This window comes from Amblyomma americanum, chromosome 9 (genome assembly GCF_052857255.1).
Source record: "Amblyomma americanum isolate KBUSLIRL-KWMA chromosome 9, ASM5285725v1, whole genome shotgun sequence".
NCBI lineage: Eukaryota > Metazoa > Arthropoda > Arachnida > Ixodida > Ixodidae > Amblyomma > Amblyomma americanum.
In genome coordinates, this window is record NC_135505.1 from 118779777 (window position 1) to 118795206 (window position 15430).

The 15430-nt window shown below is 44.5% G+C and overlaps 5 non-coding genes across 5 annotated transcripts; all 5 read right to left on the reverse strand.

The window, feature by feature from the left end:
* Nucleotides 1–2010: 2010 nt before the first annotated feature.
* On the reverse strand, nt 2011–2102 carry TRNAY-GUA (transfer RNA tyrosine (anticodon GUA)). The gene is given in 2 exon segments: nt 2011–2046; nt 2066–2102. It is a non-coding gene; the product is annotated as a tRNA-Tyr (tRNA).
* Nucleotides 2103–5992: 3890 nt separating this feature from the next.
* TRNAT-AGU (transfer RNA threonine (anticodon AGU)) lies at nt 5993–6066 on the reverse strand. Its single transcript has one exon. It is a non-coding gene; the product is annotated as a tRNA-Thr (tRNA).
* A 1852-nt stretch (nt 6067–7918) lies between these two features.
* TRNAY-GUA (transfer RNA tyrosine (anticodon GUA)) lies at nt 7919–8010 on the reverse strand. The gene is given in 2 exon segments: nt 7919–7954; nt 7974–8010. It is a non-coding gene; the product is annotated as a tRNA-Tyr (tRNA).
* Nucleotides 8011–9627: 1617 nt separating this feature from the next.
* TRNAY-GUA (transfer RNA tyrosine (anticodon GUA)) lies at nt 9628–9718 on the reverse strand. Its single transcript is given in 2 exon segments — nt 9628–9663; nt 9682–9718. It is a non-coding gene; the product is annotated as a tRNA-Tyr (tRNA).
* Nucleotides 9719–13997: 4279 nt separating this feature from the next.
* On the reverse strand, nt 13998–14071 carry TRNAT-AGU (transfer RNA threonine (anticodon AGU)). The gene has a single exon. It is a non-coding gene; the product is annotated as a tRNA-Thr (tRNA).
* Between the last annotated feature and the right edge of the window lie 1359 nt (nt 14072–15430).

Here is a 15430-nt window from a genome sequence, read left to right on the forward strand (position 1 = left end):
ATTTCATTGCCTTCGAGTCCTAGATGAGCGGGAGCCCATACTATCGTTCGGGGAGCGGGGGCCCCGGGATAGTCACTGTTTTGAAGAATGCGGTAAGCTAGGAAATGAATGTACCCCTGTTCAATGTTTCTACAGGCCCCTCTTGAGTCAGTAATGATGACCCGCGAGTCCCGGTCTGCGGCGGCTAGCGCGATAGCGACCTCCTCCGCATGAGTTATGTTTTGAGCTCGGAACGTAAGTCCGTTCACCGTAGCTTTCTTGTGTACGACTGCGGCCGTGTACCACCCCCCACGGTGGGGGCCGGAGGCGTCCACGTAAAAGACTCCGTGTTTGTCACCGTAGTGGTAGGCTAGAGATTCCGCCCGCGCGAGGCGTCTGCCACTATGGTCCTCCTTTGACATTTTGGCTGGTAGAGGTCGCACGTTCAGGGCGAGTCTCCAAATCTCGGGGACACGTGCGCGCTCATCCACGAGTGTTGTGTGATGGCGAATGTGCAGTCGGGCTAGTAGGCGGCGACCCGATGTCAGTGCACGTTAAGGATCCCCAGGTGGTCGAAATTATTCCGGAGCCCCACACTGCGGCACCCCTCTCTTCCTTTATCCCTTTCCTTACGGCGTGGTTCAGGTGTCCGCCGCTATGTGAGAAAGATAATGCGCTATTTCCTTTCCCCAAAAAACAATTCAATTTTTCTAAGCATAATGCCGGAAAAGGTGAACGCGATATCAAATCTTCACCTCGACGCTTTATCTTAAAAAGCCAAAATGAAGATCTTGTGCCATTCCATTAAAGAGTTCCGCATATGAGAGCGTTTATAATTTAACTTCAACAAACTTGCAATTACAACGCCAAGTTCAGCACTAAAACCTGCGCTTTGATGAACCGCTTATAGCACATCATGCCGTCGCAAGTCGCACCATGCGACGGCTATCAGCAACAGCAGTAGCAGTACCATGTGACGTCTTTATCAACGTTATGAACTAGGGAGTGTAAGATTGTGAAAAAGAAGCGAGACGGAATGAACATGATATTTCTGAGAAAAATATGATGTGCCTCCAGTCCACGCAGTGAAGGTGGTTGGAGAGCGAAGCTGTAAAATGACACCTAATTACCCATTGCGACGTCGCTTGGAAATTCACACACGTTGCTCTACAAAGAGTGTAACAAGAGACAAGTGAATGTACTTATATTACCCTTCATTACTTCACAACGACATTCACGACTGGTTTATGATCAGTGTGATATACACCGGGATTTTCAGTTTCAACTGTAAATATATTCTTTGCTAAGGTTAAATCAGTGCTTGAACCATGAGTGGTATAGTTGATTGAGTTGCATTGGTGAAACGGTGTTCCCATTGTTCACACGTGCCTTGTCATCCATCATGTGATTTAGATGCTTGTTTTGTGTTTTTCTTAATAAAACGAGTACTGAGCTGCTTGCTGCATGGCTGTTTTCAAAGATTTACCATTTTTATATTGTTTTACTTTCTTTTGTATTCTTCTTTTTCAATTTTTTATTTTTCAAAGTAACCGTTTTATATTTTTAATTTGTAACATATTTTAAAAATTTTATTTTAAATTTCTGACCTTCTTTTAAATTTTCTTTTACATTGCAACTGCTTTATGGTCATTATGATACGCGATTTCTATGCTGATGGGCACTTTTCCACACGGAGTAGCATACAATTTCTAGCGTGGTGTTTATCGCTGACAACGCCGACGACACGAAAATTTCCTTGGCCGGCAGAGGTATACATCTTTGCTGTAAAAGGTGCTGTGCGATGTCAGTGCACGATAAAGATCCCCAGGTGGTCGAAATAAACTACCTTCCTTATCCCTTTCCTTGGGGCGCGATTCGGGCGTCCACCGAGATATGCGAGACAGTTACTGCGCCATATCCTTTTCTTAAAACTAATTTTAACTTTTTTTTTTTACAATTTCGCATCTTTTTCCGCAGTAGCATGGCGAAAATTGAAACGTAGACGTATTCCGTAAACAAGAAAAAAACACTTCCGTCGAGCCGGATTCAAACCAGCGACCTATGGATTACCGTGTGGGATAAACCTCTACAGTCCACCGCTCTACCAACTGAGCTATCGACGGAACCGGCGACCAACTTTTTGCGCCTTGCCTAGGCGGTTGCGATTCGCACGTGTGACCTAAATAGGTGGTAGCCTTGGGTTCTCAGGATAAACAGCGAGACCCTCACCTTCCCCGCGTCGCTGATCCATTGTTGGGGATGAAAGGTTTCTTTCTACCCTTTTTCAATACTTATAGTACCAAAAGCTTATTTTTCTATATAACAATAATATTCGCCAGCTAAGCGCTCAAATATAAGTCATTAAACCATTCATTTCTTCTTTCCGAGCCAAGTGAAAGAACCTGCGTAGGCCAAGCCAAGCAGGACGAGGACTTTGCACTGAAAGGGCAACGTGAAGTATATACACTATAACCGCAAGGTTTTGACATTAGCAGTAATTTGTCTCGCATGACTGCCACAACTTTCTTTTACAGAAAAACGCCCTGAGTAGCAAACCTTGCTGTGTCTGAAGCGCATTTTTCAGTTTCTAATTTCGTACTTTATGCGCAAATGGCGCGAATGGGGCCGCTTTTTGATGTATCAGGTCTTGCAGGATCTATAGTATGTCGAATTACACAATGCGTGCAGTTAACCGTGCGTGGCAAAAATGCTATAAAAACCACATTTGCTTCAGTTACTGATTATTTTGCGCACACATCCATCAAGTAGCGCAGACAACACATTCAAAACTTCTAGGACATCCCAAACTGTTGGTCCTCTACTCACCATATGTCCCCTGCATATGAAATAGCGTTAAGCACATTTTCAGACCTAATGTATTTTTGTTGCAACCATTTTTTTTCCAGCAAATGTCATCTTAGTGAAATTATTAACCTGGTCACATGGTGTGAAATAAAAAAACCTCCGGAGTTCTTTTCTTCCTTGAGGCAAGTAGTTATATGCACACAATACGGCTGCGCGTTTCAGCAAGTAGATGAAAGCTGATTAAAATGCAGAGCACTAACTCAGCAGCAGTCGACGCCTTGTGGCCGCTTAAACCATTTTTATTACCCGTTTCCAGATATCTCTTTGCGCACGTGTAAGAGTACTGTTGAGTGGTATTGTCGTGGGGGTGTAGCTCAAAAGAATTTGAGCATGCTCAAATTCATCTGAGCTACACCCCCACGACAATGGATGTCGCTACACCCCCACGACGTGTGCGCACAGAATTATTTAGAGAGGCCTTTGACCATGTATGTCATGACATCCTTTTTAAAATCCTCGAACATGTTTCTGTTGGAGAAGTTATTTTAAAAGGGGTTAAGATGGCTTATAGTAGTAATAATAATAATAATTGTTTTTTTTGGGGGGGAAAGGAAATAGCGCAGCACCTGTGTCATATATCTGTACCACGAATCTGGTTGTTAACCGAGACCGTGTAGCAAGGCAGCCCATTGTCACAGCTATTTTTCGCTCTTTGCCTAGAGCCACTTAGCGGAATCTGTTAAATAACAGCTGTTTTCATGGTTTCGAACTTGAAGCATGTGAAATTAAATTCTTGGTTATGCCGATGATGTGGGAATTTTTTCTAGCGACAAGAGCAGCATAGAACACGCGATGTCGGTTGTTCGCAGGATTTGTGAGGTATCCAATAGCCTTGTTAGTTTGGACTAATGTGCGGGCCTTTGGCATGGAAACTGGGCATCAGCGCTTTTGTTTCATGTAAGTGTAGAATGCTCACATGTCCCTTCCCAATACCTAGGTGTTCCTCTTGACAAGTAGCAAGATAACGATGACTTTTTGAAGTAGAAATTCTAGTACTATCCACGCGTACACAGAAATGGTCGGGAAAGGAAATGTTTATGTTAGCGCACGCAAACATATGTAATGTAAACCTGGGTTCAAAACTGTGCTTTTTGTTGTAGGTCTTTTTGTGCTCTCGACTTAGCATTCGAAAGCTTCATCGTCTCTTCACGGCTTTTGTTTGGTAGTCCTCAAGGAAGAGGACTAAACGTGATAATTTATTTCTGCGTTTGAGAAAAGGGGTTCTTTCCTTGCCACACTTGCACCTGAGGCAGGTGGTGTCAAGATTTATGTTTCTTTGAGATCAACGCGACCCTTTCCTGCCGAAGTTTATTCAAGGGATGTTTTCTTTGGCTTATCCAAACTATGTTATTTCCACTGAGGACGGGATGCGATACAGTGCAAGCAGGTTTTTGAAGTAAGTGATCTTTGACTTCCGGTTTCTAAATGCTCGCTTCAGTTTCGAAAACCTTTCAAACGTCACGCGTAGGAAATTGCTTCAAGATTTTCTTGACTGTGTCTTCCCCTAGCCAATATATCCATCGCTGTATAGTGGAGGGCAAGGAGGTAATGTTTTGAAAAGGGTAAGGAAAATGGACGTGCCAGCGGATGTGAAGACGTTGTTGAAGACGTGTCGCCTCTTCTCTGTCCTCGTCTGTTCAGCGCTGCTTTCCAGAAAACTATGTACCAACACGCCCAACTCGCCGCATTAACCAATGCAGACTGGTACGTTGCCGGTTAAAACATGGATGGAAGAGAAGGGATTGTTTTTACCAAGGGGTGCTGACTGCTTGTTCTGTCACAAGCCAGAGTCACTAGAACACGCCTTTATTGATTGCTCTGATGCGCTGCTCTTTTGGGACGTGCTCCAGCGTACAATAAAAAAAGACTTACCCTTGACGCCGTATTGGATACAATTCCTGGACGTTGAATCGGACCTTTATAAATACGATGTAATTTTCCTTCTTGGCCTGTACATCATTTGGCGAAGTAGGATGGCTGTACGACAATGCGATAAAGATGCGCGGTCTGTCCGAGATTACTTTAAAGAAAACATATTTAAGCTGTATGAAATGTGCAAGGAGCTATGTTTTGAAGATGAAGTTATGGAGTTGATGGGAGAGTTGTGTTCTTTGAAACAGTTGTGATTTTTTCACGTGAGTGAAACACATGTTCGCTCGAGAGGGAAGCGCAGAACATTTGTTTTGTCATCTGTTGTAGACTGTGAAGAGATGCAATAAAGACAAAAAAGGTGGTGTAGCTGAGATGGTAAAGCGCTATCTTAGCATGTGAGAGGTACTGGATCGATACCCAACATATTAATTTTTTTTATTTTTAACATTTGTCGCACCAGATCATTGCTGAGATGCTCAATGTGAATGCATGGCTTAATGCATATGGATTGCGACGACGTTTGACAGAAATTTTCTCACGGTGCTGCTCTTTTAAAACAGTAGTTGTGAGAAAGGTTCTCCCTTGACTAATGTTTCGCTCTCGCCTTATGACACAAAATATATATTGGCACGTATACTTGGTACTTTAATAGAAAGCTTTGCAGGTTAATCTAAGCAATAGGAGACATAAAGGAGGTGGGGGGGGGGGAGCGGTCTGAAAACAGCACTGGTTCTAAGGAGAAATAAAAAGGCAATGACTTTGGATTCATTGCCATATCGGATAGCACGAGGAGTATTGTCCAGAGATAGCGTGGGCGCATAATAAAACTCACGTTAAAGTGCACGTTAAAGATCCCCACGTGATCGAAATTATTCCGGAGCCCTCAACTACGGCACCTCCTTCTTCCCTTCTTTTTTGACTCCCTCCCTTGTCCCTTCCCCTACGGCGCAGTTCAGGTGTCCAACGATATATGAGACAGATACTGCGCCATTTACTTTCCCCAAGAACCAATTATTATTATTATTATGGCGGGTTGCACGAGGCCGAGCAGAATCACGTGAACCAGATTGGCTGTACGGGGTGGATAGGGTGGCACCCTATCCACCCTGTGTGGATATCCAACCTGGTGCACTAAAAATATAGGACGGGGGTGGATTAGGTGCCCACGTGGGCAACCCTACCTAGGCCAGTTTTTCGCTCACGACGACAGATTTTGCGCAGAACGGGAACTGTACCGCTATCGCGTTATTATGCGATGATAAAAATTAAAAAAATCAGGCACCGGCGAGATTCGAACTCACGATCTCCTGTTTACTAGACAGGCGCTTTAACCAACTAAGCCACGGCGCCGACGGGAAGTGAGAGAAAAAATTTGCAGTATTGGCCGACTATTGCTCAAACAGAATCCTTTCTCTTTGTAAAATGCAGGGAAAAAAAAAGCTTCGTCCCCTGTGGAAGCAGGCTTTTTCAACGCTAGATGCTCGTCCTGCATGCTTAATCTTTCAAGGTGAAAGAAGGAGGGAAAATACGACACTGAGACTTTCTTACGTCCACGCGATTTTCAATGCGAGCCACGCGCCTATACCCCCTGTTATGGGCGGCAAGAAACGCTCCGTTTAAGATTAACGGGAGGCAATGGAGCTACCAGAAAGACACGCCTGGGTCACTGCAGACGCACTGGTTGTGTAGACTGCTTGCAGATGTTTGGCATAGAGAGGACAGGATGATAACTTTACTGTTGCCGCGTAAATGATTAATTCGCGCCAAAAAAGGGGCGACAAGGGAACGTTGTTCTGAGAACGCGAGTAGGGTTGCAATTCAGTCGAAGTACAGATGAATGTTTCGCTATTCGTTGGCTATAAGGTTAAGGTCGACATGCCGCTTCCGTGTATATGACTGTGTCTAAAATTTCGAGCGCACTGCGGAGTGCTGGCCGCGGCCGCCGCATTTGGATGGATGCGATGACAGCGCGTTGGAGGCAAGAACGCTCTTGTGGTGTGGGATGTATTAATTCGTGTGCGACGTGACGATTCTGAGAGCAAATAAGATGTGTCGAAGAGTTGGCGCAATCTGGAAGTGATCACTTCATCTGGTTTCACCATAATCGAAAACACCAACGTCAAGCGTTCAGCACTGCACTTCAAAAAAAAAAAATTAAAAGGCACCTGGTGAGGTGGATTTCAACCAGCGACTTAAGGATGTGCGCGTGGCTAGAAACCGTACAGTCCACCCCTATAAAAACTGAGAAATGGAGAGAACAAGCATGTTTTAGAGCTCTGCCTGTTTCTCTGGGGTGTTGTGATTTGCGCTGTGACCTAGACGCGGCGCCTGTAAAACATACAAAACCCTATAGGCCCTATAAAACCCGCGCCAGTAATGAACGCTTTTCCCATACGAAGCGTTCATCTTGTCCAAACGTGGGCGAAGCGCCCTGCAAGAGGCTTCCTCTACCCTTGCTCACTTTGTGCTGGACATTTCAAGCGGTGTTTAAAAAGGGAATCAATTAATGTCAAGTAACTAACATAGCAGGCGGACGGAATAAAACAATAGCCAATGCTTCACATATCTCCTAGCAATATTGACTTGACGTTGCTTCGGGGCGAATGCTTTCTTTTCAAAAATTTTGATCCACGATAGCATAGACACCTGGGATATTTATCAGTCGACGCATATTATACAACCTCTCATTCACTTTCTGATGCACCTACGGTTTCCCGCTAAGAACGAGCTACAGCCGTTGAAAAATTTTAAAATATTGGGCACATAAAAAAGTGTCCACCTGTCAATCTATTTGGAGTCACATAGTCCTAAATTAAACACGTAGCTACTGAGGAAATACATCCTTCGGGCACCTATAGGTTAATCTCAAAAGTTTATTTTCTGAAATTTTGATGCGCTATCAAAAGCGTATGTTTGGTCTCATTGGGCTTGAATGCTTCCATGCACACATTTTAAAAAGGGACTAAATGTCAAGTGTATGCAGTCAAAGGACAAATCTCGGCTAGTTTATTATGATTCATTATAAACGTAAAACTAGCAGTCAAGAAGTTGGCATAGAAAAGAATAAAGCAGGATCAGCGGTAATGAAAGTTTATGAATGAAAAGAAGTTTATGAATCAAAGTATGATAGTTAGGAATTTCATTTCATCTGCACGATCAAGGTGGATAAGGCACTGCGACAGAGTTGAGAAAAAAAGTAACATCCGTCGAGCCGCATTCGAACCAGCGACCTATGGATTACCGCGAGGGTGTAACCTCTACAGTCCACCGCTCTACCAACTGAGCTATCGATGGAACGGACGGACGAGATTTTGCCGCCTCGCCTGGGCTGTGGTGATTCGCATGTGTGACTAAGATAGGCAGCCTCTAGTGCTCAGGGTTATCTATGCCACAATATTTTCTCCTCTTTCCCACGTCGCACATCCAAGGCTTGAGGAAAAACGTTTCTTTACGAACTTCCCACCTTTTTAATTCATATATTTGTTTTTCTTCATAGCAACAACTTCTACCAACCAAACCAAAAAAGTAAATCTGCATCAATGCGTTCATGCTTTGGTCTCGAGTGACTGGAAAGAACGTGCCTCCGCTGAGTCAAGTAGAAGTGAGGACTTCGCAACGAAAGGGCAGGGTCAAGCTTACACGGCAACGTTAAGTTTTTGACAAAAGAAGCATTCGTAAGAAATCTTGCCTGGTATCATTCGTACAACTTTTGACAGAAAATTGCTCTGCCACAGTAATAGCTCGGCGGTCAGGATTGTCAGCGGTGTAGCACATCAGAATACAGCTAAGACGTGAATACTGGTAGGCTGTTTAACTAGTATTTAGTAGTTAACTTTTTAAGTCTTACTGTTAGTTCACTTATTGAGAGGCGTGTTGCCCACCGTAACATCCATATCAGTTTTTCGAATTTCGTAAACGCAGTCACCCCCAACGCTTTGACCGAGAATGGCCACCGAGGTCGGATTCGGCCCCGTTTCAATGGAGGCGAAACGCTAAGGCTCCCGTGTACTGTGCGATGTCAGTGCACGTTAAGGATCCCCAGGTGGTCGAAATTATTTATTCCGGAGCCCTAGCTCCACTATAGCAACTCTTTCTTGCTTTCTTCTCTCAGTCCCTCCTTTATCCCGTCTCTTACGGTGCGGTTCAGGTGTCCACGGAGATGGGAGAGGGATACTGAGCCATTTCCTTTCCCCAACAACCCATTTTCAATTTTCAATTCACTACATGACTGTATTCCATCATCCTCATTCTATCCATGGCATGCTCTTTCACATGGTCGTTTATAGGCATATATGTAATGCCACTTGATCAAAATGTATTAGTCATCACTCACACTGTTTTGGGAATTGTAGAAAAAAAAATCTGTCCACTGACACATGAACATTACGTAAGAGGCCGACATCTTCGACACTGAGGCGACGCAACAGAGCCAGGGAATCTGCGCTTGTAAAGTTGATCTCTTTTTAAAGAAGCTGAGTGTTCTTACTACGTCCCGAATAGAGTCTACATCGCTGCGCGGGCGCTGATTCCATGTCTCCTCATTCTCCTTCTAATCCAACTGCTTAGCGACACCCATTCAGAACCTTTAAAAACAATGAACAAGCTAGAAGTAGATGCAAATCATGCTTTATTCAGTTGAATTTTCTGAAACGAAACAGACAGCCATTTAAGACATAATTCTTTCAGATACTGTGCGTAAAGCAGTGACGTTTGTCTCCTAAAATTTTTTTGTGCGATTCGTGCTCGACCGGATATCGCCCTAATGTTTTCAAAGCCACCGTTTGAAAGCAGGCAAAAGGCGAACTTTACAGATAAGCTCGCTAGGTGTCCTAGTTCGGCATGTTATTTTTTTTTGCATGATGATTGTTGAGAGATAGCTGTGTCAACGCAAAGATAAAAAAAAAGGCAACTTCCGTCGAGCCGGATTCGAACCAGCGACCTATGGATGTCCGCATTGGGTAACCTCTACAGTCCACCGCTCTACCAACTGAGCTATCGACGGAATCGGCAGCCAACCTTATACGCCTTGCCTATGTGGTTGCGATTCGCATGTGTGACCTAGATAGGTAGCCTTGGGTTCTCAGGATAGAGTACACAGCGAGATTCTCACCTTTCCTGCGTCGTTGATCCATTGTTGGGGCTGAAATGATTCTAAACTTTTTCCATACTTATAGTACTAAGTTTATGTTTTATATAACAATAATATTCGTCAGCTAAGCGCTAAAATATATGCTAATAAACCGTTCATCTCCTCTTTCCGAGCCAACTAAAAGAACCTGCGTAGGCGAAGCCAAGCGGGACGAGGACTTTTGCACTGAAAGGGCAACGTGAAGTATACACTATAACCGTAAGTCTTTAACATTAGCACTAATTTGTCTCGCATGACTGGCGCAACTTTTTTTTTTACAGAAAACCGCTCTGAGTAGTAAACCCTGCTGCGTCTGAAGCTCATTTTTCAGTTTCTAATTTCGTACTTTATGACCAAATGGCGCGAATCAGGCCGCTTTTTGATGTATCAGGTCTTGCAGGATCTATAGCATGTTCAACACCACAATGCGTGCAGTGAACCGTGCGTGGAAAAAGCGCTATAAAAACCACACTTGCTTCAGTTACTGAATATTTTTTCGTACACATCCATCAAGTAGGGCACACAACTCATTCAAAACTTCTAAGGCATCCCAAACTGGTTTGCCTTCTACTCACCATATGACCACCGCATATGAAACAGCGTTAAGCACATTTTCAGCCCTAATGTAATTTTTGCTGCAACCATTTTTTTCAGAAAATGTTATTTTAGTGAAATTATTAAGCTTGTCACATGGTGTGCAATCAAAAACCTCCGCAGTTCTTTCCTTCGTTTCGGCAAGTAGTGATATGCACACAATACGACCGCGCGTTTCAGCAAGTTGAGGAAAGCTGATTAACATGCAGATCGTTAACTCAGCAGCAGTCTACGCCTTGTGGCCGCTTTAGCCATTTTTATTACCCGTTTCCAGATATCTCTTTGCGCACATGTATTGTCGTGGGGGTGTAGCTCAGATGAATTTGAGCATGCTCAAATTCATCTGAGCTACACCCCCACGGCAATACCGCTTAACAGTACTCCTACGCGTGCGCACAGAGGTATTTAGAGAGGCCTTTGACCATGTATGTCATGACATCCTTTTTAAAATCCTCGACCATGTCTCTTTTGGAGAGGTTATTTTAAAAGGGGTTAAAATGGCTTATAGTAACTGTACCACGAATGTGCTTGTTAACCGAGAGCTCACCGACAGAATTGCCGTTAGAGCATCCGTGTGGCAAGGCAGCTCATTGCTACCGCTATTTTTCGCTCTTTGCTTAGAGCCACTTAGCCGGAATGTAATAAATAACAACTGTATTCGTGGTTTTGAGCTTGAAGCATGTGAAATTAAATTCCTGGTTATGCCGATGATGTGGGAATTTTTTGTAGCGACCACAGCAGCATAGAACACGCGATGTCGGTCGTTCGCAGGTTTTGCGAGGTAACCAGTAGTCTTGTTAATTTGGACTAATGTGCGGGCCTTTGGCATGGGAACTGGGCATCAGCGCCATTGTTTCATGCAAGTGTAGAATGCTCACATGTCGATTCCAATACCTAGCTGTTCCTCTTGACAAGTAGCGAGATAACGATGACTTTTGGAAGTAGAAATTCTAGAACTATCCACGCGTACACAGAAATTGTCGGGAAAGGAAGTGTTTATATTAGCGTGCGCAAACACGTGTAATGTATACCTGGTTTCAAAACTGTGCTATTTGTTGCAGCTCGTTTCCTGCTCTCGACTTAACATTCAAAAGTTTCATCGTCCCTTCGCCGTTTTCGTTAGGCAGTCCTCATGGGAGAGGACTAAACGTGATAACTTTTTTTTATTCTGCGTTTGAGAAAAGGAGGTCTTTGCCACACTTGCACCTGAGGCAGGTGGTGTCATGATTTACGCTTATTCGATATCAACGCGACCCTTTCCTGCGGACTTTTATTCAAGTGAGGCTTTCTTCGCGTTTGCCAAACTATGTTATTTCCACTGTAGACGGGATGCGATAAAGCGCAAGTACATTTTTAAATGAAGTGATCTTTGCTTCCCGGTTTCTAAATGCTCGCTTCAGTTAGGAATACCTTTCAAATGTCAGGCGTAAGAAATTGCTAAAAGATTTGCTTGACTGTGTCTTCCCAGAGCCAATATATCGATCTATGTGTAGTAGAATTCAAGGAGGAAATGTTTTAAGGAGAGTAAGAAAAACGGTGGTGCCAGCGGGTGTGAAGACGTTTTTCATAAAGTTGCAGACTGGTACGTTGCCGGTTAAAACATGAATGGAAAAGAAGGGATTGTTTTTACCGAGGGGTGCTGGCTGCTTGTTCTGTCACAATGCAGAGCCAATAGAATACTTATTTATTGATTGCTGGGATGCGCTGCTCTTTTGGAACGTGCTCCAGCGTACAATAAAAACAAAAAGACTTACCCTTGACGCCGTATGGGATTCGATTCCCGGACATTGAGGCGGACGTTTATAAATACTGTGTAATTTTCCTTCTTGGCCTGCGAAGCATTTGGCGAAGCAGGATGGCTGTACGACACTGCGATGAAGATGCGTGGTCTGTCCGAGATTACTTCAAAGAAAACATATATAAGCTGCAGGAAGCGTGCAAGGAGCTATGTTTTGAAGATGAAGTTATAGAGTTGATGGGAGAGTTGTGTTCTTTGAAACAGTAGTGATTTTCTCACGTGAGTGAAACACATGTTCGCTGTTGATGTTTGAGAGTGCAGCACAGAACATTTATTTGTGATCTGTTGTGAACTGTCAAGAGATGCAATAAAGACAAAAAAGGAGGTGTAGCTCAGACGGTAGAGCGCTCGCTTAAATTGCGAGAGGTACTGGGATCGATAGCCAGCAACTTAATTTTTGTTTTTAACAGTTGTCGCACCAGATCATTGCTCAAAGTGAATACATGGCTTAATGCATATGGATTGCGACGATGTTTGACAGAAATTTTCTCATGGTGCTGCTCTTTTAAAACAGTAGTTGTGAGAAAGGGTTCTCCCTTGACTAAACGTCCGCTCTCGGCTTATGACACAAAATATAAATTGGCACGTTTACTTCGTACTTTAATAGAAAGCTTTGCAGGTTAACCTAAGCTATAGGAGATATAAAGGAGGAGGGGGGCGGTCTGAAAACAGCACAGGTTCTAAGGAAAAATAAAAAGGCAATGACTTTGGATTCGTTGCCATATCGGATAGCACGAGGAGTATTGTCCAGAGATAGAGTGGGCGCATAATAAAACTCTCGAGTTTCCTAGTGCGCATTAGGCTGGCCAATTAGACCGATGAGCACAATGACCAGGGAACCAGTAAGAAATTGGAGGACACACTTAAGCACCGCGTTAGTGCTTGCACTCGAGTGCTTTAATAGATTAATGCTCTTATATGCGGAATTGGTCATTCTCTACTTAACATTCATAGATCCCTAGGACTCCTGGTACCACTGCTAGCCCAGTTGTGAGGCGGCTAAGCGATACGCCACTGCCCTGCGATGGCAGATGCTACTATCCATGCAGCTTGTGAGACCCAGACTGCTGTGAGATCGAAGCAATTTCTCGCAATGTAACATTATTTTAACTGCCACCTGGTTCTGAGTACCAGCGTTCGAACCCGACCTCGGCGGCCGCGTTTCGATGTAGGCGAAACGCTAAGATTCCCGTGCGCTTTGCGATGTCAGTGCACGCTGAAGATCCCAAGGTGATCGAAATTCATATCAGAGACCTCTACTACAGCAACTCTTCCTTTTTTTTACTTTCACTCCCTCCTTCATATCCTTCCTTACGGCGCGGTTACAGTGTCCACCGATATAAGCGAAACAGTTACTGCGTCATTTTTTTTCCTCAGTCACCAATTTTCAATTTTCAACTGCCACTGCGGGCAGTTCACAGTTGAACGGCGCGGTTCAGGTGTCCATCGATATATGAGACAGATACTGCTCCATTTCCTTTCTCCAAAAACTAATTATTATTATTCGGCCATGGCGGGTTGCACGAGACCGAGCAGAATATCGTGAACCAAGTTGGCTGTACGCGAGAGGATAGGGTGGCACCCTATCCACCCAGTGTGGGTATCCAACCTGGTGCGCAAGATATGGGACGGGGGTGGATTAGGTGCCCACGTGGGCAATTCTACCTCGGCCAGTCTTTCACTCACGACGATGACGACAGATTGTGCGCAGAACGAAAGCTTTATCGCTATCGCGTTATAATGCGAAAGATAAAAAAAATCAGGCACCGGCGAGATTTGAACTCACGATCTCCTGTTTACTAGACAGGCGCTTTAACCAACTAAGCCACGGCGCCGGTGGGAAGTGAAAGAAAAAAATTGCAGTATTGGCCGACCATTCCTCAAATAGAATTCTGTCTTCGTCCTCTTTGGACTGAGTCTTTTTCAACGCTAGTTGCTGGCCCCGCATTCTTAATATTTCAAGCTGAAAGAAGGAAGAAAATGCGACACTAAGACTCCCTTACGTCCAGGTGATTTTCAATTCGAGCCACGCGCTTATGCCCCCTGTTGTGGGTGGCAAGAAACGCTCCGTTTAAGATTAACGGCAGGCAATGGAGCAACCAGAAAGACACGTGTGAGTCACTGCAGACGCACTAGTTGCGTAGACTGCTTGCATATGTTTGGCATAGAGAGGGCAGGGTGATAACTTTACTGTTGCCACGTAGATGATTACTTTCGCGCCAAAAAATGTGCGACAATGGAAGATTGTTTCGAGAAAGCGAGTAGGGTTGGAATTCAGTCGAAGTACAGAGGAATGTTACGCTATTCGTTGGCTATAAGGTTAAGATCGACATGCCGCTTCCGTGTCTATGACTGTGTCTAAAATTTCAACCGCACTGTTGAGTGCTGGCCGCGGCAGCCGCATTTGGATGGAAGCGATGACAGCGCGTTGGAGGCGAGAACGCTCTTGTGGTGTGGGATGTAATAATTAGTGTGCAAATAATAATAATAGTAATAATTGGTTTTTGGGAAAAAGAAATGGCGCAGCACCTGTCTCATATATCGTTGGACACCTGAACCGCGCCGTAAGGAAAGAAATGAAGGAGGGTGTGAAAGTAGAAAGGAAGAACGAGGTGCCGTAGTGGAGGGCTCCGGAATAATTTCGACCACCCGGGAATCTTTAACGTGCACTGACATCGCGCAGCACATGGGCGCCTTAGCGTTTTTCCTCCATAAAAACGCAGCCGCCGCGGTCGGGTTCGCACCCGGGAACTCCGGATCAGTAATCGAGCGCCCTAGCCACTGATCCGGAGTTCCCGGGTTCGAACCCGACCGCGGCGGCTGCGTCTTTATGGAGTAAAAACGCCAAGGCGCCCCTTTGCTGCGCGATGTAAGTGGACGTTAAAGATTCCCGGGTGGTCGAAATTATTCCGGGGACCTCCACTACGGCACCTCTTTCTTCCTTTCTTCTTTCACTCCCTCCTTTATCCCTTTCCTTACTGCGCGATTCAGGTGTCCGCCGATATATGAGACAGATACTGCGCCATTTCGTTTCCAAAAAACCAACCAATTTTCAATTTTCTCAACTGTCTTTCGACTGAATGCCACCTTTCCCGAAACAACAATCCCTTGCCTTTTTTTGGCGGGAACACCATTTTTGGCGGGAAAGTAGCCATTTACACGGCAACAATAAAGTGATCACATCGCCCTCTCTA